Below are 17,545 nucleotides of genomic sequence, written 5' to 3'. Positions count from 1 at the left end.
TAATTGAGTGTGGGGTGGGGTGATTGACATAATCATAAAATTCATGTGTGGTGTCTGTGTGTGCCTGGGAGTGTATACATACATACATACATACGTACATACATACATACATACATACATACATACATACATATATACATATATATATATATATATATATATATATATATATATATATATATATATATATATATATATATATAATTATTAGGGATAAAAATCCAAAATTACAGGTAAGAACTCAATTAAAATCAATTTATAAAAATTAAAATTAAGTTTCACAGTATTAAATATATATAAATTTTTTAATAATATTTTTCTATCTTTATATAACAAGTATTTTATATACATTCATTTGTTATTTATTGTTGGTTGATATATACATTCTTTTATTATTACTATTGTTGTATTTTGACCTGAACACTAGGTATATTTTTGAATAGAATTGATTTTCGATAGTTTTAATCGATTTAAATTTTCTTTCTATTTGAAAATTGGTTATGAAACACGTGTAGTCGTTTTTTTTTATCTTTATCTTATGATTTTTACTTTGTATTATATTATACTTATTTATTGTGCTTTTACTTATTAATTTTTCTATATGTGACAGTGGATTTTCATCGATGAGTTCATGAACCTTGGTTCTTTTCCCTAAAACTATATATATATAGTCCACAGATGAGATCCAACGATTCTCAGTATAGAAGACAATTAGTAGTGCTCAAATGATTCAAACTTAGATTCCAATATCTTTACAGGGGATTAATTGCACGGGGCAAAGAATGGCTATAAGAGAATCATAGTTAAGTAGATATAGAGGAGATCATGCAGATAAACGAATTAGATATATTGGATATAACAGTTTGAGTATGAAATGCAAAGTATGTATATATGTATATATGCAATACGGTAGAAAGCAGAAAGGGGAAACTTTCAGATAATGAATATTTAAGAAAAAATATATAGATAATCATATTAATAGATCCAACTTACACAGATTACAAACGACAGAGAACATTAAAGGAGAGGAAAAAAGGTGTTATAAGTCCAACAGCTGTTTCGGGGGGGGGGGGCGGAGATCCATCATAATGTTGGTAGATGCAGATGCGGCTGCAGTGGAATCAATCAAGATTGAATAAGACGAGCCTCCGTCTTCGCTTGTATATAAATGTTTGTAATATGATGCAGATGTATTTAAGTATATATGAGCAGGCAGAGGGCTAACAATTTCGGGGGAAGAGACTAAGTCGATTACATCGACTTCAGTACTCGACTGGTACTTATTTTATCGATCCCGAAGGATGAAAGGCAAAGTCGAACTCAGTGGAAGTTGAACTCAGAACGTAAAGACGAAAAAATGCCGTTTAGCATTTCTGCCAGCTCGCAACCTTATGTATATATATATACATATATAACTCATCGAAACGCCAGTGTTTTAATGGTGGCAACTGATGAAGGATATGTTCTCTATGTGGCGTGCTTGTTTGTTGTACCTTGTTTATCGTTTTGTCTATGTTTTTTGCAACGTCATGTACCCAGATATGTATCTATATGTACATGTAGATGAAGGTATGTACATACATGTACATATATATGCATATACTCATATACTGTTTATATATATATATATGTGTTGTTTTGTGTGTGCGTGTGTGAGTGTGTGTCTGTGTCTGTATGTGTGTGTGGGTTGCGTGCGTGCGTGTGTGTACGTGCAATAATGATATCAGTTTGATTGTGTCCGTGCACTACAAAACCTGGAGGCAAGTTCGAAGGGAAGCTAATTTTCGTTTTTCAATATATCAAAGGTATGTTGTATGCTTCAGTTACGTAGTGTCCAGCCATCAAAACCGATTTGCCTGTGTTGCGTGTACAGCATCTTTTACGTTGTGGATTACATACTATAGAAGCAAAAATGGATGAAGACCGAAGTCGGTTAATTGATGTTTTTATTAAGAGTGATGAAATATCAGAGGAAAAGTTTGGCGGCGTCTAACCTGGTTCTCCTAGCTGTACTCATGAGAACTCTCTCTCTCTCTCTCACACACACACGCACACACACACACACACACACACACACACACATTTGTACGTGCGTGTGCGTGTGTGTATATTTATGTGTGTGTATCTATGAGTGCCGAACAGTAGAAACAAGCTTGTACAAAATATACATTCGTAAGAATGTGGACAATTAGAGAAAAGAGATTTATCGGAACAGAGTTGATTCTGTAGAAAATACGAAATGGAATATAGTTGCACTCGGAATCACCGACTGACTCTGGGCAGTCTGAGCAGCAGAGCTTATGTTCTGGATCGTTAAAAGGTTTTCATTCTGAACTTACGAAATGATACTTTAGGTGAAATGATAATTTTGGTTAGAGTTAGTAAGAAAGCCATTTCATTAACATTAAATTACTTTTTTTATAATTATTATTATTATTGGCACTCCTCAGTTACAACAACGAGGTTTCCAGTTGATCCGATCAACGGAACAGCCTGCTCGTGAAATTAACGTGCACTAAGTGAGCACTTCATTGACTGGGTACCCTTAACGTAGTTCTTAGGGAGATTCGGCGTGACACAGAATGTTACAAGGCTGGACCTTTGAAATACAGGTACTATTCATTTTTGCCAGCTGAGTGGACTGGAGCAACATGAAACAAAGTGTCTTGCTCAAGGCCTCAACACGTCGCCGGGAATTGAACCTACGATCTTACGATCGTACCACTATTATATAAATTTCCTTCAAGTGACTCGGTTTTTTTTATTACTCCTAAAGGCAATTATGATCCACTTCCGCCGGACATAGAAGTAAGCACACATTACATATCGTAAATATATTTTCTTCATATTTCGTAGAGTAAATTTTGGACTTGTAGAAATTAACGCTATAATGATATTTAGAAACTTTTTAAATATTTTCATGCTATATATAATACTTTCAGTACCATTAATGGAGGAAAAGAAGATTTGACTCCAACCAAACAGATTTGAAAAGAAGAGTTGACTCCAACCAAACAAACCAGAATCATGGATTTGTGGAAGATATTTTTATTCAGTGTCCACTCCGAGGAAATTATATGCAACCTCAGAGCTTGCGTCAATGCCCGCCCCGCTCATTTGTAAACGTACAGGACCAAACAAATCAATACCATGATTCTTTGTAATGGGAAAATCAGATAAATAAAAAAAATGCATTGCTGTCAGGCTCTGCTTCGATTGACCACCACTCATAATTCTGCCATCTCTGTCTATTCATACCATGTATCGTTGTCTCTGCCAATTCGGTTTCAATAGCCGATTCGCCAGATTTGTCCTAATCACATCAATGAAGAATTGTCGCAAACGACAAAATTTCTCATACAACTGCCTGTCTTGAAAATGCGAAGATTGACCTAAAATTCACCTTTTGCCTTTTCCGACGAATGCCGGCTCCTCCAAACATCTGTAAAACATAGCAGAGCTTCGGTGATGTTTCGTGGTGCAATTTTAATTATGGCAACTGTTCCAGTTGCCGTTGGTATGAAGTGATATACACTAAACTAAAACTGGCACTCCGTCGGTTACGACGACGAGGGTTCCAGTTGAACCGATTATTGGAACAGCCTGCTCACGAAATTAACGTGCATATGGCTGGGTACTCCATAGACACGAGTACCCTTAACGTAGTTCTCAGGGGTATTCAGCGTTACACAGACAAGGCCGACCCTTGAAATACGGGTATTAATCAGTTTTGGGAGTTGAGTGGACTGGAGCAACGTGAAATAAAGCGTCTTGCTCAAAGACACAATGTGCTGCCAGGAATGGAACTCGCGATCTTACGATCGCGAGCTGAATACCCTAACCGATAAGCTACGCACCTTCATGTGAAGTAATAGAGTTATGTTAAATTCCTTAAAAGATAATGTTAAGCCTTACGTTGATGAAATTATTCCATTAAATTTGTAATTTGTGAATGATAACGCTTTTAAAATTCTGTAATATCAGTTGATGATTGGGTGTATGTAAATAATAATAATAATAATAATAATAATAATAATAATAATAATAATAATAATAAGAAGAAGAAGAATAAGAATAATAATAATAATAATAATAATAATAATAATAAGAATAATAATAATAATAATAATAATAATAATAATAATAATAATAATAAGAAGAAGAAGAAGAAGAAGAAGATGATGATGATGATGATGATGATGATGATGATGATGAAGAAGAAGAAGAAGAAGAAGAAGAAGAAGAAGAAGAAGAAGAAGAAGAAGAAGAAGAAGAAGAAGAAGAAGAAGAAGAAGAATATTATCTAGATGCCAACTCAATCCCTAGATTTAATTTGCACAGAAAACCTGTGACATTTAATTATGTGCTAAGTTCGACACTAAAATGCCCAAAACATGTAACATTTGATTGCAACCAACCCATTTGCTTTAGAAGACGTTTAAATTGAAATATTGTATAAAATTAGAGGAAAGGGTGCCCAAAAGATGTGATGCGGTGATTAAAATGAATGGGTGTGCAACACAATATCTATTTATGTCGTAATATATCATAATAAACTGCAAAATAAATTTGTATTTATTTCCATGTTCATGTATGTACAAATGCGTACGCACACTCGCAGGCAGATAAATATGTACTCACAGACATGCTTATATACATGTATGTAATTCTATTTAAGATCAAAATTCACATATTATAGGTGGCGCTGCAGGATTGCTAGAACTGTCATGGTTTTAGACAACATCTATGCATAGATGCATATCAACTAACCAATCAATTATTTACCTCGTAAATGTAGCAAATTGGTTTAATAATTTAAATGTCCGCCAAGCAGTGATTATCGAAACTGGCTTCAGAAGGATGGAGATATTCACAACCTGTATTAGAGACTATTCACGCTATTCAGCTAGAATCCAAAGACTATTATCAAATAAAGCAGTTCGTGGTTGTGTCTGATAGACAAGATTGCCGTGAAAAATGAAGAATATAACGTTTCGAATATTTTATCTTCGTCTAGTGAAAAATGACGAATATAACGCTTCAGATATTTGTTATTCATCAGATGATAAGGAAAGAAGAGAGAGTAGCATTGGAACTTGGACGCTGTTTTATGTATCTTTTTGTGTTTGTACGTATTTGAGGTTGTTTAGCCCAAGGTCGTACATGTTTGAGAAAACCTTTGATCCCGCCTTTTTGTATGTCTAGTAATGCATTGTCTAGTGGGTCACCTTGCTATGTAAACGGTAGGGTGCAGCTCGAGAGTAATTTGCTTGCTATTTCTAGCACATCGGATGACAACGTAAATTTTAACACGAAACAGTTAGTGCAAAACGAAAAGAAATAAATGGTGTCAGAGAAAGAAGTGGGGGAGGGGAAGAGAATAACAGAAAGTGAAAGTGAAAGTGAAAGAGAAAGAGCGAAGCAGAGGGAGAAAGGCACAAGTTAATGAGGGAAATGAGACAAGTAAAAGCGGGAATATGATGGATGACGGAAGGACTTGAAAATTATCGTTATAATATTTTTTTGCAACGCTTTTTGTTTTGTTTTATTTGCTTCTTTAGAAGTATTTAGCCTTTGTCTGGCGGAAGAGGTTTGAAAATAGCATAAAATTACTGATATTGGAAAATTGCAGATACCATTCTATCAAAATCAATAGGATTTCGGCGAGACATGTTTATTTTTATTCCTATTGTTTAGTGAATCAACAGAATAAGTCATATTACTCTAAGCTATCATGGTATTTATAGAAAAAATGCAGGGTGTCCATAATGTTGCGTAATATTTCAGGGCCTTTTTCTTCTTAATATTTTTAATAAAGTAAAACATCAAAGGTGTGGCAGAATAGTTTCATTTGTAATAGAAACAATAAAGTTTGATATAATTTTAGCACATGTTCAATGTGATTTCCATCCATGCATTCTGGGTAACAATGGCTTCCCAATCTAACCTCGAAGTCCTTAACTGTACGACCAAAGTAATCTAGAACAATGTGTCTGCATGCTGCAATGTATGGCCTTTTGTTTGACATCATTCAAAACGTTGTTAGTTTTTCGTTTTTAACCACCCTAAAAAACAACTTCTGATAGTTCGGACGATTTCATTAAACAACTTTTTAACATTCCTATTTAGATGCTTTTTCTGTTTTTTTCTGCCAAATTTTTTATGCCATACAAACACACTTCTTCTAATGTCATCCTGACTCTCTTAAGCATACTGTCTCACAAACGTAAAAAAAAATCATTATTCATCCGTCTTATCCTTTTAGGGCAGAATATTAATACAATCATCATTTGTGTACATAAACTATTTTTCAATTGCTTTGTCTGAGGAAAGACAGTGTGTTTGGAAGTTTGCAGGGCGTCTGGAAGTGTGGAAGAATAACAAGAACAAACCACACCACATTGATCGCATCATCAGGCTTGCAACAGAGTGCATTCCATTAAAGATTCATAAGAGACAGATGATGGTATTAAAATGGGTGACGTCCAAGGATATCCACATTGTTTTTTAGCGAGTATATATATGAAAGATCTTTGGGGGCTAGCTAGCAAAAATTTATTTATACTGTGCACAATCTACTCACAGAAATGGATTTAATGACATAGTACCGATTTTAAGGTTAAATGAACTGAACCAAGAGTTAAGTGTTTTCACCATTAAAGCAACTTCACACTAAGAATAGTACTCGATTGAACTGTTAACCAGTAAACTTACTTTTCTTGACTCAACAAAGTGCAAATTTTGCCAATAGCACGAGGAAAAAACTTGCATCATTTATTATTATTTTTTTTCATTACAAGTATGGAAGCTATTGTTTTCCACTAAGTTTGGAACCAGAACCATACAACTTGGCCTTTTCTTTTTTGTTAATTTTATACCTTGCATTAAGTTTGACATCAGATGTAGTGGAAAGAGCGTGGCTAACTTTCTCTCCGTCTCCATATAACTGTCTGAATCTCCAGAAGAACTGTTGTCTGTCATCATTGTTGGTGGAACTAATGATGGGTTGACTTCACCATGTAAAATCGGTTTTAAGGCTAATCGGTAGTTTAATTAGATCAGGGGTTCTCAACCATTTTTTTTTTATCTATGGACCCCTTTGATTACTATCTTATTCTGGTAGACCCTACCCCCATAGCCATTCGATGTTTAATAACTAGTTTTATAGAAACCTCTTTCAAAATTCCTATTTGTTTTTCACACATTCTCTTATGTAAAATATTTGAGAATAATACCTAACTGTTTCTTCCAATACATACCACTACGTACACCCAAAGCAACATTTTTTGAGGAATCCTTAAAATACTATTGTGTGTGGATCCCCAGTTTACTATTTTGTTGCATGGACCCCCCCCCCCCAAATCTTATATGGACCATAAGAGGCCATATGGACCTCGGTTGAGAACTACTGAACTTGACGATCTTTGATTTATCTCTTTTCTTTTTATGAAACCTAACTAGATCTGTTACCCCACAAATAACAGTAATTGTAGTGATTTGTGGATTCAGAGTAAATCACTGGAATTGCGAATGGTAAAGCTTACTTCGGTAGAATTTGAACTGAGACTGCCAGTGAACGTAAAGTGCAGACATTTATGTTTCGCAGTCAGTTTTTTTAATCTTTCCAGTTACTTAATCCATCTACGATTCACAGAAATAAATGAGACAATTGCGTTAATCCAGTTACTGTAATGACAAGCGAATTAGGAAGAAAAACAAAACTATTCAAACAAAGGATGCCAGTCTAATCCTTTGTTCTTTTCACTTGCTTTAGTCATTAGACTGCAGCCATGTTGGGGCACCGCCTTAATGGGTTTAGTCGATCAAATTGATCACAGTACTTAGCTTTTCATGTTTGGCACTTATTCTATCAGCTCCTTTTGCCAAACTGCCAGTTTACATGGACGTAAAACAAACTAACACAAGTTCTCAAGCGATAGCAGGTTACAAACACAAAAAACATGCAGATGCATACATTCTTAGAAAACCACGTTTGCATAGGCATATTATAACCTAATCTATCTATCTATCTATCTATCTATCTATCTATCTATCTATCTATCTATCTATCTATACATACATACGTACATACATACATACTTATTCTCTTACTTGTTTCAGCCATTTGACCGTGGCCATGCTGGAGCACCGCCTTTAGTCGAACAAATTGACCCCAAGACTTATTCTTGTAAGCCTAGTGCTTATGCTATCGGTCTCTTTTGCCGAACCGCTAAGCTACGGGGACGTAAACACACCAGCATCGGTGTCAAACGATGGTGAGGGGACAAAAACAAATACACACACACACACACACACACACACACACACACACACGCATATATATATATATTCGATGGGCTTCTTTCAGTTTTCGTCTACCAAATCCACTCACAAGACTTTGGTCGGCTCAAGGCTATAGTAGAAGACACTTGCCCATGGTGCCACGCAGTGAGACTGAACCCGGAACCATGTGGTTTGGAAGCAAGCTTCTTACCACACAGTCATTACATACATACATACATACACGTGCACATATGCATCCACATACGTATGTATGTATGTATGTATGTATGTATGTATGTATGTATGTATGTATGTATGTATGTACGTATTATTTATTCTATATATTCATAGCGTCTGCCTTTTGATGTTAACATTTGCCAGATCACCACGTCCCCATTGGAGGATAAATTGTAAGTTACATTCAACCTTCTGATAAACTGGAATTAAAGCATGTAGATCAGCGAAGAATTGTACAATTTACGTAATAATTAATCGGATTAGTAAGGCCTGACAGAAGCCAGCAGAGGCCATATACGATATTTGATGTACAAATTAGTTAATAAACTAAAAGACTGGGTTATGTTGCCACCTTCGAATACAGATATAATTAATTCCAAGCACAATCCATAATTTGTACATTTATGTTACGAAATTTGAAAATTGTCAAATGATTAACTTATTTTCGACCGCAAAAATTTCTCCATGATTTTATGATATTAGATGTTTCTATATTGGCATATTCGTTCTAGCGTGTTTGGATCGACAGAGTTACGATTCGACCACTATAGACCATCCAAGTTGGCCTCCGCAGGTGTGTGCGGTGATCATATATGTCAGTGAAGGAAATGAAATTGAAAGGATTCGCGACAAGAAGGACTTCATCTCCCTTAAGTCGGGTCAGCCAATGCGGGTTTTCCTGCAGGCAGCAGGAATCTTGCTTGGGGGCCCGGATGTAGAGGACTATAGAATTTGATTTGATTTGATTTTGTTGTTGTAATGATGATTTGTACTCATCATTTTGTATTCATTTCATTCATTAATGTCCGTGTCCAGCCCGCAGCTTCTTTATGTCTGTTTGCCTTTGTTTGTCCCCTCTGTGTAATGCCTTCATGGCAAAATTTATGAAATATTCGTTCTAGCGTCCTCATCTTGGTTGTTATAATTACGATGCTTCAGCCGTTATAATACTATATTACACACACACACACACACATGTAAACAGTCCTTCAACTCTAGTTAAAACAATTATTATAACACACACGCACATTCATGAAGAATGATAAACAAACAAAACATAAAATCTTCAAAATAGTAACAGTTCAGCGGAACGAGTTCTACGAAGAAACAGAATAAAGCGTTTCATTTATGTATTTATTTATATATTTTCAGAATTCAACAATGTAATCACCAACATAAACACTGCTGTAGATACATTCAGCAAAATAAGAGACGCATAAAACAAACAAAAAAAACAAACAAACAACACGTCTCTGAAGGCAACACACAAAAAATAATTCCAGTTACACATTAGGATTAGCTAACTTCATAAAAATCAAGGACAACTTTAAACGCAATTCTTCAAATTCGCACTTAGCCGGAATAGACTCACGCTCAGACAACTAAAGAAAATATCAGAAAATATTGTTGTTGTTGTTGTTGTTGGCACTCTGTCGCTTACGACGTCGAGGGTTCCAGTTGATCCGATCAACGGAACAGCCTGCTCGTGAAATTAACGTGCAAGTGGCTGAGCACTCCACAGACACGTGTACCCTTAACGTAGTTCTCGGGGGATATTCAGCGTGACACAGTGTGACAAGGCTGACCCTTTGAATTACAGGCACAACAGAAACAGGAAGTAAGAGTGAGAGAAAGTTGTGGTGAAAGAGTATAACAGGGTTCGCCACCATCCCCTGCCGGAGCCTCGTGGAGCTTTAGGTGTTTTCGCTCAATAAACACTCATAACGCCCGGTCTGGGAATCGAAACCGCGATCCTATGACCGCGAGTCCGCTGCCCTGACCACTGGGCCATTGCGCCTCCACCGTTATGTATTTATACGTCTAGGAAATACTCAGCTACTTACTCGCTAACCTAATAAGTACGTAGTTTGGTTGAGTATACCTACACAAATGCCCGACTTTGTTTCCTCATAACTTTCAGAAAAATGAGAATTTTTTTTTTGTAAGATTTTCTACAAATATCTTTCAGACGATGTACATTACAGTTATATTGGAATTTAATGTGGAAAAAAGAAAATAATTGGCGGATGAGCACACGTACACACACACATACACACACAAACACACACACACATACACACACGTACACACACACATACACACACAGACACACACACACATACACACAAAGACACACACACATACACACACAGACACACACACATACACACACAGACACACACACATACACACACAGACACACACACACATACACACACAGACACACACACATACACACACAGACACACACACACATACACACACAAACACACACACACATACACACACAGACACACACACACATACGTAAATTAAAATTAAAAAAAAAATTATGTGATACGTGTCAGTATGTATGTGTAAGAGTCCGCCATTTTCTCTTTATTTTTTTACAATACGCTCCGATATAATCGGAATCGACACAATCAGAAAGTTATTTGTAGAAATTTTCATTAAAAGAATTGCAATTTTTCTGAAAGTTATGAGGAAACAAATTTGAAGGCAAGGGCCACGCTTGTATACGTACCCTGTTTGGTTGATCAAGCAAATGAAAACTTACCGAAGAAACTGACAGAGATGTATATATTGTGAGTGTGAATGTGTGAAGATACGTAAGTGTCATCAAGTTTATTCGTTTTTATATTATTATTATTATTATTATTATTATTATTATTATTATTATTATTATTATTATCATCTTTTTCTTTATTTTTCACTTTCAAATATCATCACCAGAATACGAAACAACTGGAAACATGTGAAAAGGTTTTGCGAGAAGGAGAAAAAAAAAAAATGAACACCAAATGTACCGACTGTAACTTTATTATTTCTGTTTATTTTTACTTCTTTCGTTCTTACTTTCTTACTATTTCTATTTATTTATAGATTATATTATTTTATCTTATTCATTCATGTTCATTTTATATACTTTTTCTTTTCTCAATGTTCTTCCATTACGTTTTGTAAGCTGTCAGAACCACATACTTCAAATATTTAACCTTTGGTGGTAAAATCCTCACACACACACAATTAATGAGTGCAACTGAAAACACACACATATATAAGGACGAACATTTGAAAAGAAATATCTATTTGAAATTCTTTCCACTGCCATCACCAACACCAATCTTCTCAATTTTTCTTTGTCTCTTATAAAAGAAACACATGCATACACACACACACAAAAACACACTCAGAGGTACACACATTTAATCTTTCACTGTTCCCTCGCAGTTTTCTTTTCAACCTCACCCGAACGAAAAAAAATTCTCACGTACATAAAGACATATTTTATAGATGTGTATGCGTGCGTAGAGGTGGACATTTGAAAGAGAGGGAGTTAAGCAATAGAAGAGCGAGCGAGAAGAGAGAGAAAGAGAAAGCTAGAGAGGGAGTGCAGAAAATGACGCTGACAGACAGTCAGAATAAGAAGAAGTAAAATCCAACATTTAAGCTCTGTGTGTGTCTCTCTCTCTCCCTCTCTCTATCCATCTATCGATCGATATATATATATATATATATATATATATATATATATAGAGAGAGAGAGAGAGAGAGAGAGAGAGAGAGAGGCGCAGGTATGACTGTGTGTTAAGAAGCTTGTTTCCAACCATAAGGTTTCGGGTTCAGTCCCACAGAGTGGCACATTGGACAAGTGTCTTCTACTACAACATCGGGCCGTTCAAAGCCTCGTGAATGGATTTGGTTGACAGAAACTGGAAGAAGCCCGTCGTATATATACATGTACATATATATATATATATATATATATATATATATATATATATATATATATATATATATATATATATATACACGCACACACCCACATAAATATATATACATGTACATACATATATATGTCCGCCGCTAACGCTTGAGAACTTAGTGGTTTGGCAAAACAACCGATAGAATAAGTACCAGACTTCAAAAAAATATTATTATAAATACAGGGGTTGATTTGTTTGACTAGATCTTTCAAGGCTTACCCCCAGCCTGGCCGCAGTCCAATGATTGGAACAAGTAAAAGATAAGATACACTTCTTCTTTCTTGTTCTTCAATTGAAAATCTAAACTCCTAATTGCCGCCAAGATTTATCTAGAGATGACTATCTCCCTTACAATAACTGGCCACCAGAGCACACCACGTGTTCATATATTAGACCAGTGACCGGGGAACTTTTTTAACCATTTATCCCCAAATATATTTATTTACACCGATGTTACCCCCTTGATTTGAAATAGAAAAAATCATAGATTCCTAGAATTCAAAAAGTTTATGGAATCTATTTATAAGGAGAATACAATTATAAATATAAAAAATATAAAACAAATGCGATAAAATAAATCAATATCCTCATTATGAAACAAGAGGATTTTTCTAGAAACTTTTTCACTACAGGTTTTGGAGAAACGACGTTGTTTTATCTTCGTAGCAATTACATCAAAATTGGGCCCTTTTGACGCCAGAGCAATTTGGATACAGTCTTCGGGGTCCAATCGATTACTCAGTTTTGTTTTTATATTTATTAGAGTGGAAAATCCTTGTTTGCAAAAGTAGGTTATTGCAAAAGGCAGCAACTTTTTGACTGCTTCCTCATGCCAGAAGAAAAATTTCTGTTGTAACAAGGACCACGTTTTATATATAATTTTATTTGTCAGATGAGTTCTCATTACCCCCAAGAATTTCATTTTTATCCCACTTAGGATAATTTAGCCCGGTTCGCCGACCCCTATATTAGATTTTGTACGAAAATGAAAACATCATAGAATCATTAAATGAAAAAAAAAATTGCATACGTAAAAGATTAGAAATTACTCACACATGTCTTGATATACTCCAATTAAAAGTAATAGCTACTAGATGATATACCTTGATATACTCCAATTAAAAGTAATAGCTACGAGATGAAGTACAAGAGCTTTTATGTGGTTTCTTGTCTGGCAAGCAATAGCAACAAAATATCTGTTAAGTTTACACTTTAACGTTTTTGTTTTTTTAAAGGATGGACACGTTGGATAGAAAGCAGGATAGTCCTGACTGGAAGCCTTTAATCTGGTTCAACAACAACGTATAAAGTGTGCATTGGAACCAAAAGATTCAATCGCCTTTAGCTGAAATAGCCTGGTACTATACATACATCTGGTACTGCGCACATATCCAGGAATACGGAAGATGATATAGCTTAGTACTATGCAAACATCCAAGAATATACACATTATGGTACTATGCACACACCCAAGAACAAGGCTTCATTTGGTACGATACACACATCTGGTACTGTGCACACGTCTAGGAATATGCTCTGTATGATAGTTTCCACACACACAGGAATAAGGCAACGTTAGATACAATGCATACATCCACGAAAATGGCAACGTATGGTACGATACACAAACCCGGAAATAAGTTATTATATACTGCTTTGTACACATACAGGAATAAGGCATAGTCTGGTGCTATGCACACATCCAGAAATAAAGCATCGTATGGTACGATAAACACATCCGGGGATAAGGCAACTGGTGACGATAGGATATGAAACTGACCGAAACGTCATGTAGATTTAAATATTGTAAAACAATTTTTCCCCTCTTTAAAGATGAGGTTAATAGTCTGAAAAATTATAATCTTATTAACAGCAACTCATCTCAGACATTTATACATTTAATCTATCAATAAATCTTTTCATATTTCCAGCATGGTTTTAAATTGTTAGTCCGTAAATAATCATCTAGTAAACACTGCCATAATTCGATATTGGCTTCGAAGGTTGGTTAAATAAATATATGTAAGTTGTCTGTATTCATCGCAATTTTCACAACGTTTAACATCGCCAAGCGACATCATTTAACATCGAGAGCGAGTGAATAAGAGAGAGGGAGAGAGAAAGAGAGATGTCCCGCTAATGTTTCAATTTCAAGAGAAACTTGCAATACAAGACCAACCAAATGTCACAGGAAAAAGCGAAATGCTAATCTAATGTTGCATTTCTTCTCTAGGTATTCGCTCGATCAGCTAGAAATAGCAGCCAACATTCTCTCCTTTCATACTTTAGTACCCTGAGAAAAAAAAATCAAGGACACAATGGAAAATATATCATCTAAACAGCAACACTAACATGTAGTTTTAATAACAGTTCTAGATATATACATTATTGAGAAAGAAAACTGACGGAATGGTCGCTGATGGGAAACTTTTGGTACATAGTTTTATTCGATCAAGACTTATCTGAGACTATACAAAGCAACAATAACATGTATTAAAAAAAAGAAAAAGACTTGTTTCCATGGCAATTTCTGGTGTTTTATTTCAAAATACCAATTTTTAAAGTAATTCTAGATACATGATCTGGATATAAAATATACGGGATGGTCGCTATTGGAAAACCTTTGGAAACCTTTGAAACATAGCTCTACAAACCAATAGCAACATATCAAGGAATATATATTTTTATATATAAAACCAACCAAACAAACATATCGGTGAGCTAGCAGAAAAGTTAGCATGCCGGGCAGCATGCTTAACTGCATTTCGTCCGTCTTCGTGTTCTGAGTTCAAATCGAGCTAGGGTCAACTTTGCCTCTCACTTTTTCGAGGTCGATAAAATAGGTTCCAGTTACATAACTCGCCACCTTACATAACAGCGTAATATTCCTTTCTACTGGAGGCATAAAGCTTGACATTTTTTGGGAGGCGAATAGTCGATTATATGAACCCCACTGTTTCATTGGTACTTAATTTATCGACCCCGAAAATGTAAAAGGCAAAGTCGACAGCGGCGGTATTTGAATTCAGAGCGTAACGACGGACAAAAGTGCCGCTACGCATTATGCTCGGCGTGCTAACGATTCTGCTAGCACGGCGCCTTTCACAATGACGTGAATATTGGTTTTTAAATTTCGAGGGAGTGGATGAGTCGATTACATCAACCGCCAATACTTTGCTGGTACATATATGAAAGTAGGAAAAGTAGATTCGAACTCGGCAGAATTTGAACTCAGAACGTAAAGACGGACGAAATGCAGACAATAACGTGATATTGGTTTCAAATTTTGGCTCAAGGCCAGCAAGGTTCGGGGTAGGGGGCTAATCGTTTACATCGACCCCAGAACTTAGCTGGTTCTTATTTTATCGATCTCGTAAGGATGAAAGGCAAAGTCGACCTCTGCGGCAACGTAGACGTAAAGACGGACGATAATAAGTAACAGTCAAGCACTGGGGTCGCTGTGATCGACTAGCCTCCTATCCCGAATTTGTTAGCCTTGGGCCAAAATTTATAGATATATGCTATTATATTGTTTTCAATTCTAAAAAGCCTGAGGTTAAGAAGAAATTTTGAAGTAGTCTCAAATTTTGAGGGTGGAGAGAGCTATTTTTTCTTTCCCTCAGCAATTTTGGATTTAATGAACTGTATTGTATACTTTGTATACTTTTTAATTACGGTGTTGTTAATGAAGTAGTTTGGTTCAGAAGTATGTGTTTAGTTCGTAAATAAGCCAAATGACATTACTGTATGCTATTGTTGTTGCTCTTGTGATTTGAGTTTAAAATAATAATGTTTAAAATCATTTTTGCTAGTTGTGTTATTTAGGTAAAAATGTGAACTCAAAATTACTAAACAAAACAAGATGGGCGACGGATAAGTTTATTCTCAAAAAATTGCATACATCAACCAATTCAGATAAGCACAAACTCCAAGCGCTGTCTAAGGACACCGCAATTTATCTAACGGATTCAAAACATCAACGATGATGATCAAGGAAAATTGTTGAGGTCCATCGGCACAAAGTACTTCAGGTGTCGGAGTGAACTGTCAGAACTGTGGTGTACGGGAACATTCAATATAAGTCGTATATACTGAGTTGTAGTGGAGGCGCAATGGCCCAGTGGTTAGGGCAACAGACTAGCGTTCATAGGATCGCGGTTTCGATTCCCAGACCGGGCGTTGTGAGTGTTTATCTAGCGAAAACACCTAAAGCTCCACGAGGCTCCGACAGGGGATGGTGGCGAACCCTGCTGTACTCTTTCACCACAACTTTCTCTCGCTCTTACTTCCTGTTTCTGTTGTGCCTGTATTTCAAAGGACCAGCCTTGTCACACTATCTGTCACGCTGAATCTCCCTGAGAACTACGTTAAGAGTACACGTGTGTGTGTGGAGTGCTCAGCCACTTGCACGTTAATTTCACGAGCAGGCTGTTCTGTTGATTAGATCAACTGGAACCCTCGATGTTGTAAGCGACAGAGTGTCAACAACAACAACTGAGTAGTATGTGATAATTCATGTCTGCAAAGACACAGGAAAAACTCTTTGATCCGTGCCAAGCGGTTACTTAAGATTTAAAACTCTTACAGACATTGCATGCTTTGGTTCTTCTCTAATGAGAGAAAAAAAACTTTGACCAAGAGCAAAATACTCCAGCAGGAAAGACGTAAAGATGGTTATGTGCAGATCTCCCTGATGTCCCCAAAGTGATGCACTCTAAACTATCAACGACTGTGATAGTTTAGGAATGGTGAGTTACGAAGGCCATGTTATGTCACCTCACATTTAAATTTTATGCCACTGAATACGTTGAGATACTGGAGACAGTTGTTAAACCTTGAATAGATGATGTACGCAGTGGAAAGCCATACGTGTTTCAATATGACTCAGCACGTTCTCACAAAACTCACGTAATCAACGAGCGGATGACTGACAATTTTTACGATCATGTAACACCAAACTTGCAAACTCCAGATTCGCCAAATTTAAATCCTAGACTACAACGTTTGGAGTGTTGTTGAAAGGGAGACTAATCAGCATATTCACAATATTATAGCTTCACCGAAGGCAGCTATTGTCCAGGTGATTTCCGATGTGAATCAGGAATACTTAGCGGAGGCATATCAATGTTTTCGGTCCTGCATTGAAGCAGTTATCAAAGCTGAGGGCAGATTCATAGAATAATCTCATAAAAAAAGCTTAAGAGAATATGAGCACAAATTTTTATTAAAATAAATTTGGCTTTGCTAAATTAGATTTG

This window comes from Octopus bimaculoides, chromosome 4 (assembly GCF_046866305.1).
Source record: "Octopus bimaculoides isolate indiv1 chromosome 4, ASM4686630v1, whole genome shotgun sequence".
NCBI classification, from domain to species: Eukaryota; Metazoa; Mollusca; class Cephalopoda; order Octopoda; family Octopodidae; genus Octopus; species Octopus bimaculoides.
The sequence above is the reverse complement of the archived record's forward strand: the minus strand, read 5'-3'. Positions refer to the sequence as shown.